A 13,216-nucleotide genomic window follows, 5' to 3' on the forward strand; every position below is an offset into this window, starting at 1 on the left:
CAGACGCCACGCACCAGAAACTGTAGAAAACGCTCCCAAATGGAGGACCTTGTTTCATTCATGAAACTTAGTGTGGTCTTGGATAGATCAGAGACTATGGTTGCCAGGCCAGAATGGCTTTATTCAGAATTCTCTGTCTATTGCTGAGAAGATGATGGAAAAGGCTTGCTATTGCTAAACCTATTTCTTCCACCATTATTGTTGAAGCCTTGTTGAGGCTTCTGTTGGTCCTTCCATGAGAAATTTGGATGATTTCTCCATGAAGGATTATAGGTGTTTCCATAGGGTTCTCCCATGTAATTCACCTCTGCCATTGCAGGGTTCTCAGGATCATAAGATTCTTCTTCAGAAGATGCTTCTTTAGTACTGTTGGATGCAGCTTGCAATCCATTCAGACTCTGAGAAATCTTATTGACTTGCTGAGTCAATATTTTGTTCTGAGCTAATATGGCATTCAGAGTATCAATTTCAAGAACTCCCTTCTTCTGAGGCGTCCCATTGTTCACAGGATTCCTCTCAGAGGTGTACATGAACTGGTTATTTGCAACCATTTCAATGAGTTCTTGAGCTTCTGCAGGGGTTTTTAGATGAAGAGATCCTCCTACAGAATAGTCCAATGACATTTTTGACAACTCAGACAGACCATCATAGAATATACATATGATGCTCCATTCTGGAAGCATGTCAGTAGGACACCTTTTGATCAATTGCTTATATCTTTTCCAAGCTTCATAGAGGGACTCACCTTCCTTCTGTCTAAAGGTTTGGATTTCCACTCTAAGCTTGCTCATCTTTTGAGGTGGAAAAAATTTGGCCAGGAAGGCATTGACCAGCTTATCCCAAGAGTTCAGGCTATCCTTAGGTTGTGAATCCAACCATGTTTTAGTTCTGTCTCTTACAGTAAAAGGAAAAAGCATAAGCCTGTAGACCTCGAGATCAACTCCATTGGTCTTGACAGTGTTACAGATTTGCAAGAATTCAGCTAAAAACTGATGAGGATCTTCCATTGAAAGTCCATGAAACTTGCAGTTCTGCTGCATTAGAGAAACTAATTGAGGCTTAAGCTCAATGTTGTTTGCTCCAATTGCAGGAAGTGAGATGCTTCTTCCATAGAAGTTAGAAGAGGGTGTAATAAAGTCACCAAGCATCTTCCTTGCATCACATTGTTATTAGGTTCGGCCATGTCTCCTTCTTTTTCGAAAATTTCTGTCAGGTTCTCTCCAGAGAGTTGTGCTTTAGCTTCCCTTAGCTTCCTCTTCAGAGTCCTTTTAGGTTCAGGATCAGCTTCAATAAGAATGTCTTTATCCCTGTTCCTGCTCATATGAAAAAGAAGAGAACTGAAAAGAAGATATGGAATCCTCTATGTCACAGTATAGAGATTCCTTATGTGAGTATAAGAAGAGAAGAATATAAGAAGGAGAAGAGAAAAACTCAAACACAGAGAAGAAGATGGGGTTCGAATTTTGGGTGGGAGAGAACTGTTAGTAGATAAATAAATAGAAGGAGATGAGAAATGGTAGAGAATTCGAATTTAATTTAAAATAAAAGGAAAATATTTTTGTTTTTATTTCAAATATTAGTTAAAATTCGAAAATTCAAAAGAGAAATAAAATTTGAAAAAGATGAGAAATAGTAAACTTTAAAATCAAACAAAAAGATAAGATTAATTGAAAAAGATTTGAAAATCAATTTTGAAAAGATAAGAAGTTAGAAAAGATTTTGAAATTAAGTTTTGAAAAAGATATGATTGAAATCCATTTTGAAAAAGATTTGAAAAGGGAATTACAAAGATTTGATTTTGAAAATTAAAGTTGATTACTTGACTGACAAGAAACTAAAAGATATGATTCTAAAATTTAAAGATTGAACCTTTCTTAATAGGCAAGTAACAACTTGAGATTTTTGAATCAATCACATCAAATATTTTGTATTAATTTCGAAAAAATAAGAAAAAGATTTTGAAATTATTTTGAAATTTTCGAAAATATGAAAGAAAAAAAAGAAAAAGATTTGATTTTTGAAAAAAATTTGAAAAAGATAGAATTTTTAAATTGAAAATTTGACTTGATTTAAAAAAAACAACTAAATTTTAAAAATTTTTGAATAAGTCAACTCAAATATTCGAAATTTATGAGAAGAATAAGGGAAAGATATTTTTTGATTTTTGAATGTTTAATGGGGAAAGAGAAAAACAATAAAAAGACTCAAAACATGAAAATTATGAATCAAAACACACAATGCATGCAAGAACATCTTGAATGTCTAAATGAACACCAAGAACACTTTGAAAATTTTTAAGAAAAGAAAAACATGCAAGACACCAAACTTAGAAATTTTCAAACTTTAGACACTAACAAATTGAAAATGCATATGAAAAACAAGAAAAGACACAAAACATAAAAATGCAAAGATCAAACAAAGAAGATCATCAAGAACAACTTGAAGATCATGAAGAACACCATGCATGAGTTTTCGAAAATTTTAATGAAAATAAAAAAGATGCAATTGACATCAAACTTACAAATTGACACTAGACTCAAACAAGAAACATAAAATTATTTTTGGTTTTATGATTTTAAAAAAAAATTTTGGATTTTTCAAAAATTATTTGGAAAAAGAAAAATAAGGATTTCAAAATTTTTAATAAGAATTCCAGGAATCATGCAATGTTAGTCTAAAACTCCGGTCCAGGAATTAGACATGGCTTACTAGCCAGCCAAGCTCTCAGTGAAAGCTTCGGTCTAAAATACTAGACATGGCCAATGGCTAGCCAAGCTTTAGCAGATCATTACGTACAACAGCTAAATTGCTGAGAAAGATAAAGAAGCTCTTCTAAGGATAGTTGAAACCTCGGTCCAAAAGATTAGACATGGCTTAACAGCCAGCCAGGATTCAACATATCTCATGAAACTCTAGAATTCATTCTTAAAAATTCTGAAGAACATAGAATAATTTATTTTTTGAAAAAAAAATTTTTGAAAATAAAAATAAAAGCAAAAAGCTTAAAATTAAAATAAAATTTCCTAATCTGAGCAACAAGATGACCGTCAGTTGTCCAAACTCGAACAATCCCCGACAACGGCACCAAAAACTTGGTGCACGAAATTGTGATCTTCAATGGCACCAACAGCTTGGTACGCACAATTGTAATCTCAACTCTTTTTCACAACTCCGCATAACTAACCAGCAAGTGCACTGGGTCGTCCAAGTAATAAACCATACGTGAGTAAGGGTCGATCCAACGGAGATTGTCGGTTTGAAGCAAGCTATGGTCATCTTGCAAATCTTAGTCAGGCAGATTCAAAGGGTTATGGGATTTTGATAATTAAAATATAAATAAAATATAAAATAAGATAGAAATACTTATGTAATTCATTGGTGAGAATTTCAGATAAGCGTATGGAGATGCTTTGCTCCTTCTGAATCTCTGCTTTCCTACCGCCTTCATTCAATCATTCACACTCCTTTCCATGGCAAGCTGTATGTTGAGGGATCACCGTTGCCAATGGCTACCATCCGTCCTCTCAGTGAAAATGGTCCAAATGCGCTGTCACTGCACGGCTAATCATCTGTCGGTTCTCGATCATGTTGGAATAGGATCCATTGATCCTTTTGCGTCTGTCACTATACAAAGGGGAACCAGAATGACTGATACATTGAATACAATAGTAAAAAGTCCTATTTATACTAAACCAGTTACTAGGGTTTACAGAGATAAGTAAATGATGCAGAAATTCACTTTCGGGGCCCACTTGGTGTGTGCTTGGGCTGAGCATTGAGCTTCACACATGTAGAGACTTCTTTTGGAGTTAAACACCAGGTTGTAGCCTATTTCTGGCGTTTAACTCTAGTTTGTAACCTGTTTCTGGCGTTTAACTTCAGAATAGGGCAGGAAGTTAGCGTTTGAACGCCAGTTTGCGTCATCAAAACTCGGGAAAAGTATGGACTATTATATATTGCTGGAAAGCCCTGGATGTCTACTTTCCAACGCAATTGAAAGAGCGCCAATTGGATTTCTGTAGCTCCAAAAAATCCATTTCGAGTGCAGGGAGGTCAGAATCCAACAGCATCTGCAGTCCTTTTTTAGCCTCTGAATAAGATTTTTGCTCAAGTCCCTCAATTTCAGCAAGAAAATACCTGAAATCACAAAAAAACACACAAACTCATAGTAAAGTCCAGAAATGTAATTTTTAATTAAAAACTAATACAAATATAATAAAAACTAACTAAAATATACTAAAAACTACCTAAAAACAATGCCAAAAAGCATATAAATTATCCGCTCATCACAACACCAAACTTAAATTGTTGCTTGTCCCCAAGCAACTGAAAATCAAATAGGATAAAAAGAAGAGAATATACTATAAATTCCAAAATATCAATGAAACTTAGCTCCAATTAGATGAGCGGGACTAGTAGCTTTTTGCCTCTGAACAGTTTTGGCATCTCACTTTATCCTTTGAAGTTCAGAATGATTGGTATCTATAGGAACTCAGAGAGGATGGATGGTAGCCATTGACAACGGTGATCCACCAACATACAGCTTGCCATGGAAGGAGCCTTGCGTGCGTGAAGAAGAAGACAGTAGGAAAGCAAAGATTCAGAAGACCTCAGCATCTCCAAAACCTCAACATGTTCTCCATTACTGCATAACAAGTATCATTTAATTTATGTTCTTTTACTCATTCCAATTAAAACTAAGAATTATTGTTGATATCCTGACTAAGAGTTACAAGATAACCATAGCTTGCTTCAAGCTGACAATCTCCATGGGATCGACCCTTACTCACGTAAGGTATTACTTGGACGACCCAGTGCACTTGCTGGTTAGTTGTACGGAATTGCAAAAGTGTGATTGTAATTTCGTGCACCAAGTTTTTGGCGCCATTGCCGGGGATTGTTCTAGTTTGGACAACTGACGGTTTATTTTGTTGCTTAGATTAGGAAAAATTTTTCTTTTTGGTTTAGAGTCATCTATTATTGTTTTTGGTTAAAATTTTAAAATCCTTATTTTATTTTTCTAAATTATTTTCGAAAATTTTCAAAACCAATAACTTTATAATTTAGTCTTCTATTTGAGTTTAGTTTCATATTTTAAGTTTGGTGTCCATTGCATAAATTTATTTTTCTTTCATTTTTTTTCAAATTATTAGTGCTCAGAGTATAAAAATTTTTAAGTTTGGTGTCCTTTGTGTTTCTGTTTTCTTAAAAACTTTTCAAAAGTTGCTCTCAGTGTTCATCTTGATATTCAAAGTTTTCCTATTTGTTTTCTTTGTTTTGATCTAAAAATTCTAAGTTTGGTGTCATTTTATTGTTTTTCTCTTTCCTCATTAAATTCAAAATCCCTTTCAAAAATCAAACCAAAGTTTTTCAAATCTTCTTAATTAAGTAATTATTTTAGTTTTTGAATTTATTTTTCCTTTTTCTCTTAGTTTTCGAAATTTATATTTTAATTTCTAATTATTTTATTTTATCTTATTTCTTTTTTTATTTATTCGGTTTGTTTTAAATTAAATAAAATAAAAACACAAATATATTTTACTTGTAATTCACATCATCTCCCTTTCTCCATCATGGATCTAAGTGGAAATGAACAGTCCAGAAGGACTCTGGGGTCATATGCTAACCCCATTACTGCTGCATATGGGAGTAGTATCTGTATACCTCCCATCAAAGCAAGCAGTTTTGAGCTAAATCCTCAGCTCATTGTCATGGTGCAGCAAAATTGCCAGTATTCCAGTCTTCCACAGGAAGAACCTACTGAGTTTCTGGCACAGTTCTTGCAAATTACTGACACAGTACGTGACAAGGAAGTAGATCAAGATGTCTACAGATTATTACTGTTTTCATTTGCTGTAAAAGATCAAGCTAAGATATGGTTAAATAACCAACCCACAGCAAGCATAAGAACATGGAAACAGTTATCAGACAAATTCCTGAATCAATATTTCCCTCCAAAAAGGATGACACAGCTAAGGCTGGACATCCAAGGCTTTAAACAAGAGGATGATGAATCCCTTTATAATGCCTGGGAGAGGTACAGAGGGATGCTAAGGAAATGCCCCTCTAAAATGTTTTCAGAGTGGGTGCAGTTAGACATCTTCTACTACGAGCTTACAGAAAAAGCTCAGATGTCTCTAGATCACTCAGCTGGTGGATCTATACACATGAGAAAGACAATTGAAGAGGCTCAAGAGCTCATTGATATAGTTGCTAGAAATCAGAATCTGTACTTAAGCAGTGAGTCCTCCCTGAAGGAAGAGGCTAAAGCAGTATACACTGAACTTAGTCCTCAAGAACAAGTTGCTGAACTCAATCAGTAACTGCTTATTCTTACAAAACAGTTTGCAGAATTCAAGGAGATGCTCCAAGACACTAAAAATGCCAACCAGAATATGGAAGCACAATTGAATCAGACAAGATAGCAGCTATCTAAACAGATAACAGAAGAATGCCAAGCTGTTCAATTAAGGAGTGGGAAGACATTGAATGTCTCAACTCAAAGCAGCAGAAAGCCAAGAATTAAACAACTGACAGAGGATGAGCAGACCACTATCCAAAATCCTTCTGAGGACAGTAAGAGCCCAAAGAGGAATGATTCTAGCATTCAAACGCCAGAAAAGGGTGAAAAACTGGCGTTAAACGCCCAATCCATGTCTAGTTCTGGTGTTCAAACGCCAGAAAAGGTTAGGAATCTGGCGTTGAACGCCAAATCCATGTCCAGTTCTGGCATTTAAATGCCAGAAAAGGGTAGGAATCTGGCGTTAAACGCCCATCCATCTCCCTATATTGGTGTTCAAACGCCAATGAGGGACCAAACACCTGCAAGTGCTGATAATAACTCCCTCAAGAAGGCTTCTCAACCTGCCTCTGTAGGAAATAAACCTGCAGCAACTAAGGTTGAAGAATATGAAGCCAAAATGCCTTATCCTCAGAAACTCCACCAAGCGGAACAGGATAAACAATTTGCCCACTTTGTAAACTATCTCAGGACTCTTGAAATAAAGATTCCGTTTGCAGAGGCACTTGAACAAATACCCTCTTATGCTAAGTTCATGAAAGAGATCTTAAGTCATAAGAAGGATTGGAGAGAAACTGAAAAAGTTTTCCTCACTGAAGAATACAGTGCAGTCATTCTAAAAACCTTACCAGAGAAGCTTAAGGATCCCGGAAGCTTTATGATACCATGCACATTAGAGGGCACTTGTACCAAGACAGCTCTATGTGACCTTGGGGCAAGTATCAACCTAATCCATGCATCCACTATCAGAAAGCTTGGCTTGACTGAAGAGGTTAAACCAACCCGGATATGTCTTCAACTTGCTGATGGCTCCATTAAATATCCATCAGGCATAATTGAGGACATGATTGTCAAGGGTGGGCCATTTGCCTTTCCTGCTGACTTTGTAGTGCTGGAAATGGAGGAGTACAAGAGTGCAACTCTCATTCTAGGAAGACCCTTCCTAGCAACTGGACGAACTCTCATTGATGTCCAAAAAGGGGAAGTGACCCTGAGAGTCAATAAAGATGAGTTCAAGTTAAATGCTGTCAAAGCTATGCAGCATCCAGACACATCAAATGACTGCATGAGCATTGATATTATTGACTCATTGGTGGAAGAGATCAATATGACTGAGAGTCTCAAATCAGAGCTAGAGGACATCTTTAAAGATGTTCAGCCTGATCTGAAGGAACCAGAGGAAACAGAAAAGCCTCTGAAAATTCCTCAGAAAGAGGATAAGCCTCCTAAACCCGAGCTCAAACCACTACCACCGTCCCTGAAATATGCGTTTCTGGGAGAGGATGGCACTTTTCCTGTGATCATAAGCTCTGCCCTAGAGCCACAGGAAGAGAAAGCACTACTTCAGGTGCTACGGACACACAAGACAGCTCTTGGGTGGTCCACAAGTGACCTTAAGGGAATCAGCCCAGCCAGATGCATGCACAAGATCCTATTAGAGGATGATACTAAGCTAGTGGTCCAACCACAAAGGCGGCTGAATCCAGCCATAAAGGAAGTGGTACAGAAAGAGGTCACTAAATTACTAGAGGCTGGGATTATTTATCCTATTTCTGATAGCCCCTGGGTAAGCCCTATCCAAGTTGTACCCAAAAAGGGAGGCATGACAGTGGTTCATAATGAAAAGAATGAACTGGTTCCTACAAGAACAGTTACAGGGTAGCGTATGTGTATTAACTACAGAAGGCTCAATACAGCCACCAGAAAGGATCATTTTCCTTTACCATTCATAGACCAGATGCTAGAAAGACTAGCAGGTCATGATTATTACTGCTTTTTGGATGACTATTCAGGTTATAACCAAATTGCAGTAGATCCTCAGGATCAAGAGAAAACAGCATTCACATATCCATCTGGAGTATTTGCCTGCAGAAGGATGCCTTTTGGTCTGTGCAATGCACCTGCAACCTTTCAGAGATGCATGCTCTCTATTTTCTCTGACATGGTGGAAAATTTTCTGGAAGTCTTCATGGATGACTTCTCAGTATTTGGAGACTTATTCAACTCCTGTCTTGATCATCTAGCACTTGTTCTAAAAAGGTGCCAAGAGACTAACCTGGTTTTAAACTAGAAAAAATGTCACTTTATGGTAATTGAAGGAATTGTCCTTGGGCATAAGATTTCGAACAAAGGAATAGAGGTGGATCAAGCTAAGGTAGAGGTAATTGAAAAATTACCACCACCCACCAATGTTAAGGCAATCAGAAGCTTTCTGGGACATGCAGGATTCTACAGGAGGTTTATAAAAGATTTTTCGAAAATCGTAAAGCCTCTGAGTAATTTACTAGCTTCTGATACACCATTTGTCTTTGACACAAAGTGTTTGCAAGCCTTCGAGACTCTGAAGGCTAAGCTGGTCACAGCACCTATCATTTCTGCACCAGAATGGACATTACCATTCGAGTTAATGTGTGATGCCAGTGACCATGCTATTGGTGCAGTATTAGGACAAAGGCATAACAAGCTTCTGCACATCATTTACTATGCCAGCCGTGTTCTAAATGACGCACAGAAGAATTACACAACCACAGAAAAAGAGCTGCTTGCAGTGGTTTATGCCATTGACAAGTTTAGATCCTATCTAGTAGCATCAAAAGTGATTGTGTACACTGATCATGCTTCTCTCAAATATCTACTCACAAAGCAGGATTCAAAACCCAGGCTCATAAGATGGGTGTTGCTTCTGCAAGAGTTTGATATAGAAATAAGAGACAGAAAAGGGACAGAGAACCAAGTAGCTGATCACCTGTCCCGGATAGAACCAGTGGCAGGGGCATCCCTCCCTCCTACTGAGATCTCTGAGACCTTTCCGGATGAGCAACTATTTGCCATTCAGGAAGTACCATGGTTTGCAGACATTGCAAACTATAAAGCTGTGAGATTCATACCCAAGGAGTACAGCAAGCAGCAAACAAAAAAAATAATTTCTGATGCAAAGTAGTACTTATGGGATGAGCCATATCTATTTAAGAGATGTGCAGACGGAGTAATTCGTAAATGTGTACCTAGAGAATAGGCACAGAAGATCCTATGGCACTGCCATGGATCACAATATGGAGGACATTTCGGAGGTGAGCGAACAGCCACCAAGGTCCTCCAATGTGGCTTCTACTGGCCTACTCTCTATAGTGATTCCTGAGAGTTTGTACGTAACTGTGATAGTTGCCAGAGAGCTGGTAACCTATCTCACGGTTATGCCATGCCTCAACAAGGGATCTTAGAGATTGAGTTGTTTGATGTATGGGATATTGACTTCATGGGGCCTTTCCCACCATCATACTCAAACACTTATATTCTGGTAGCAGTAGACTATGTATCCAAGTGGGTAGAGGGAATTGCAACACCCACTAATGATACTAGGATAGTACTGAAGTTTTTCCAGAAGCATATCTTCAGCAGATTTGGTGTCCCCAGAATACTAATCAGTGATGGAGGAACTCATTTCTGCAATAAATAGCTTGACTCTGCTCTGATCCGATATGAGATTAACCACAAAGTGGCAACTCCATATCATCCACAGACAAATGGACAGGCTGAAGTTTCAAATAGAGAACTAAAACGAATCCTGGAACGGATTGTAAGTACCCATAGAAAGGATTGGGAAAGGAGTCTGGATGATACTCTATGGGCATACAGAACTGCATTCAAAACTCCTATATGGAACTCTCCATACCAGCTTGTGTATGGAAAAGCCTGTCACCTACCAGTGGAACTGGAACACAAGGCATACTAGGAAATCAGATTCCTAAACCTTGATGCCAAGTTAGCTGGAGAGAAAAGATTGCTCCAGTTGAATGAGCTAGAGGAATTCAGACTCAATGCTTTCGAATATGCAAAAATTTACAAGGAGAAAGCAAAAAAGTGGCATGACAAGAAAATGTCATCCAAAGTCTTTGAGCCAGGACAGAAGGTTCTGCTGTTTAACTCTAGGCTCAGATTATTTCCTGGGAAATTAAAATCCCGGTGGAGGGGACCATATGTGATTACAAGTGTGTCACCATATGGATATGTAGAGCTTCAAGATATTGACTCTGACAAAAAGTTCATTGTTAATGGACAGAGAATAAAGCATTTTCTTGAAAGCAATGTTGAGCAAGAATGCTCAAAATTGAGACTAGATTAAAGCTCAGTAAAGTCCAGCTAAAGACAATAAAGAAGCGCTTGCTGGGAGGCAACCCAGCCATTAGCAAAGTTTATTTGTTATTTAAATAATAATTAGAGGAGTTTGATATAAATTATCTTCAAGGTTAATTATCAATTGCAGGAGTTCACAGAGTTACAGGAGGATTCAGAGCATAAAGCAGAGAAAAGGAGCTCACTGGCATGAAAATGCCAGTAAGGGGTATTTTGGGCGTTAAACGCCAGAATAGGTGTCATTCTGGGCGTTTAACGCCAGAGTTGCAGCATCCTGGGCGTTTAGAAAAACGCCCATTGATAAAGGATTTCTGGCGTTTAACGCCAGCCAGGGTACTTGGCTGGGCGTTAAACGCCCACAATGGCCAACATATGGGCGTTAAATGCCAGAATGGATACCATTCTGGGTGTTTAATGCCAGAAAAGGCAGGGGGAGGAGATTTTGTTTCCACTTCAAATTTTTTTAAACTTTCATGTTTTAATTCATAATTTTCTGCATAAACATGTTACAAATTTTCATCACTCACATTCAATTTTCAAAAATTTAATAATCTTCTAAATCCCTTTTCAATTTTCTTTCAAATCCTTTCCAAATCTCTTCCAAAAACTCATTTATCTTTTCAATTCCTTTCCAAATCTTTTCCAACTCATCATATCTTCTTTTAATTCTTAGATGCATCAACAAATTTTCAAATTTAACTTCTTTATATCTTTTTCATATCTTTTGAATTTTAAAATCTCATCTTTTTCATACCATGATTCATTTTTTTACCAATCATATCTTTCTATCATATCTTTTTCAAAATTTTTGAAACCCCACCCCTCCACTTTTAAATACATGTTCGGCCATCCCCAGTCCTCCACCATTCGAATCTATCTCCTCCTATTCCTCTCCTTTCCTTTCTTTTGCTTGAGGACAAACAAACCTCTAAGTTTGGTGTTTTTCCGTGATCACCGAGCTAAGACTTATTAAGATCATGGCTCCTAAGGGAAAACAAACCACTTCAAGAGGCAAGAAAGAGAATACTCCAAAGCCACTTTGGAATCAAGAGAGGTTCTTAACCAAAGAACATACAGACCATTACCACAAAATAATGGGTCTGAGGTCAGTGATCCCGAAAGTTAAATTCGATCTGAAAGAAGACGATTATCCGGAGATCCAAGAGCATATTCGAAACAAAGGCTGGGAAATTCTAGCTAATCTTGAGACAAAGGTGGGAAGAAACATGGTTCAGGAATTCTACTCAAATCTGTGGCTGACAGATAAGCAGAGAATGACTGGAACTGCCTTTCATACCTTTCGAACTATGGTTAGAAGGATGATTATTTACTTCCACCTTGACAAAATAAGAGAGGTCTTCAAGCCGCCTCAACTGCAAGATGATCCAGAATCCTTTAATAGGAGAATGGTGAGAATGGATAAACGGTTGGACCAAGTTCTAGAGGACATATGCCTCCCTGGAGCAAAGTGGATAACCAACTCAAAAGGTGTCCCAAACCAACTCAAGAGAGGAGATCTCAAACCAGTCACTAGGGGCTGGCTGGACTTCATTGGGCATTCTATACTGCCCACTAGCAACCACTCTGAGGTCACTGTCAAAAGAGCAGTGATGATCCATTGTATTATGCTGGGAAACGAAGTGGAGATTCATCATTTGATTTCTTGTGAGATTTACACAATTGCGAATAAGAACTCCACTGAAGCCAAATTGGCCTACCCAAGCTTAATCTCTCTGCTATGTAAGGATGCTGGGGTGAAGATAGGAGTAGATGAGTTCATCCCAGTCGAGCACCCAATCACCAAGAAGTCAATGGAAGGACAACAAGTGCAAGATAACTCCATCAAAAGGAGGGTACAGGAGTTCCTCCCAGAAATCCCTCAGATTGACTACTGAACCCGCCTAGAAGCATCTGTCACCAAGCTGCAAGAAGCTATGGATCAACTTAAGGAAGAATAGCAAAATCAAAATAGCATGCTCTGTAAACTGCTTAAGGAGCAAGAAAAGCAAGGGCGTGAGTTACAGGAGCTGAAGCGCCAGAGGCTCTCCCTTGAGGGACCAGACACCCCACAGATTGAAGGAGCATCCATCTCCAAAAATAAAGGTTGTTGAGTCCTAATCTTAACTCTGTGATAACTTTTATTATTAGAAACTTATCTTAAGAATTATATGAATATTAGTAATTAGGGTCTTTATTTTTAATTTTATTTTTATCTCCAAGTAAGCTATAATTTATTTTTCTCTTCATCATTAAACATGAATAAAATAGTAGATTCTTTGAGTAAAGATGCAATTATTTCGAGTTTTTAAGAGAAGAATTCAAAATTATTTATTTGTGGTGGCAATACTTTTTTGTTTTCTGAATGAATACTTGAACAGTGCATATTTTTTATAGTGAAGTTTATGAATGTTAAAATTGTTGGCTCTTGAAAGAATGATGAAAAAGAGAAATGTTATTGATAATCTGAAAAATCATGAAATTGATTCTTGAAGCAAGAAAAAGTAGTGAAGAACAAAGCTTGCAAAAAAAATAAATAAAAGAAAAAGAAAAAGCAAGCAGAAA

The 13,216-nt window shown here is 37.5% G+C and overlaps 1 non-coding gene across 1 annotated transcript; it reads left to right on the forward strand.

Moving 5' to 3' along the window:
* The first annotated feature begins 677 nt into the window (after positions 1 to 677).
* On the forward strand, positions 678 to 785 carry LOC112753120 (small nucleolar RNA R71). The gene has a single exon (XR_003177518.1). It is a non-coding gene; the product is annotated as a small nucleolar RNA R71 (small nucleolar RNA).
* The last annotated feature ends 12,431 nt before the right edge of the window (positions 786 to 13,216 follow it).

This window comes from Arachis hypogaea, chromosome 15, assembly GCF_003086295.3.
Source record: "Arachis hypogaea cultivar Tifrunner chromosome 15, arahy.Tifrunner.gnm2.J5K5, whole genome shotgun sequence".
In the NCBI taxonomy this organism is placed as follows: Eukaryota; Viridiplantae; Streptophyta; class Magnoliopsida; order Fabales; family Fabaceae; genus Arachis; species Arachis hypogaea.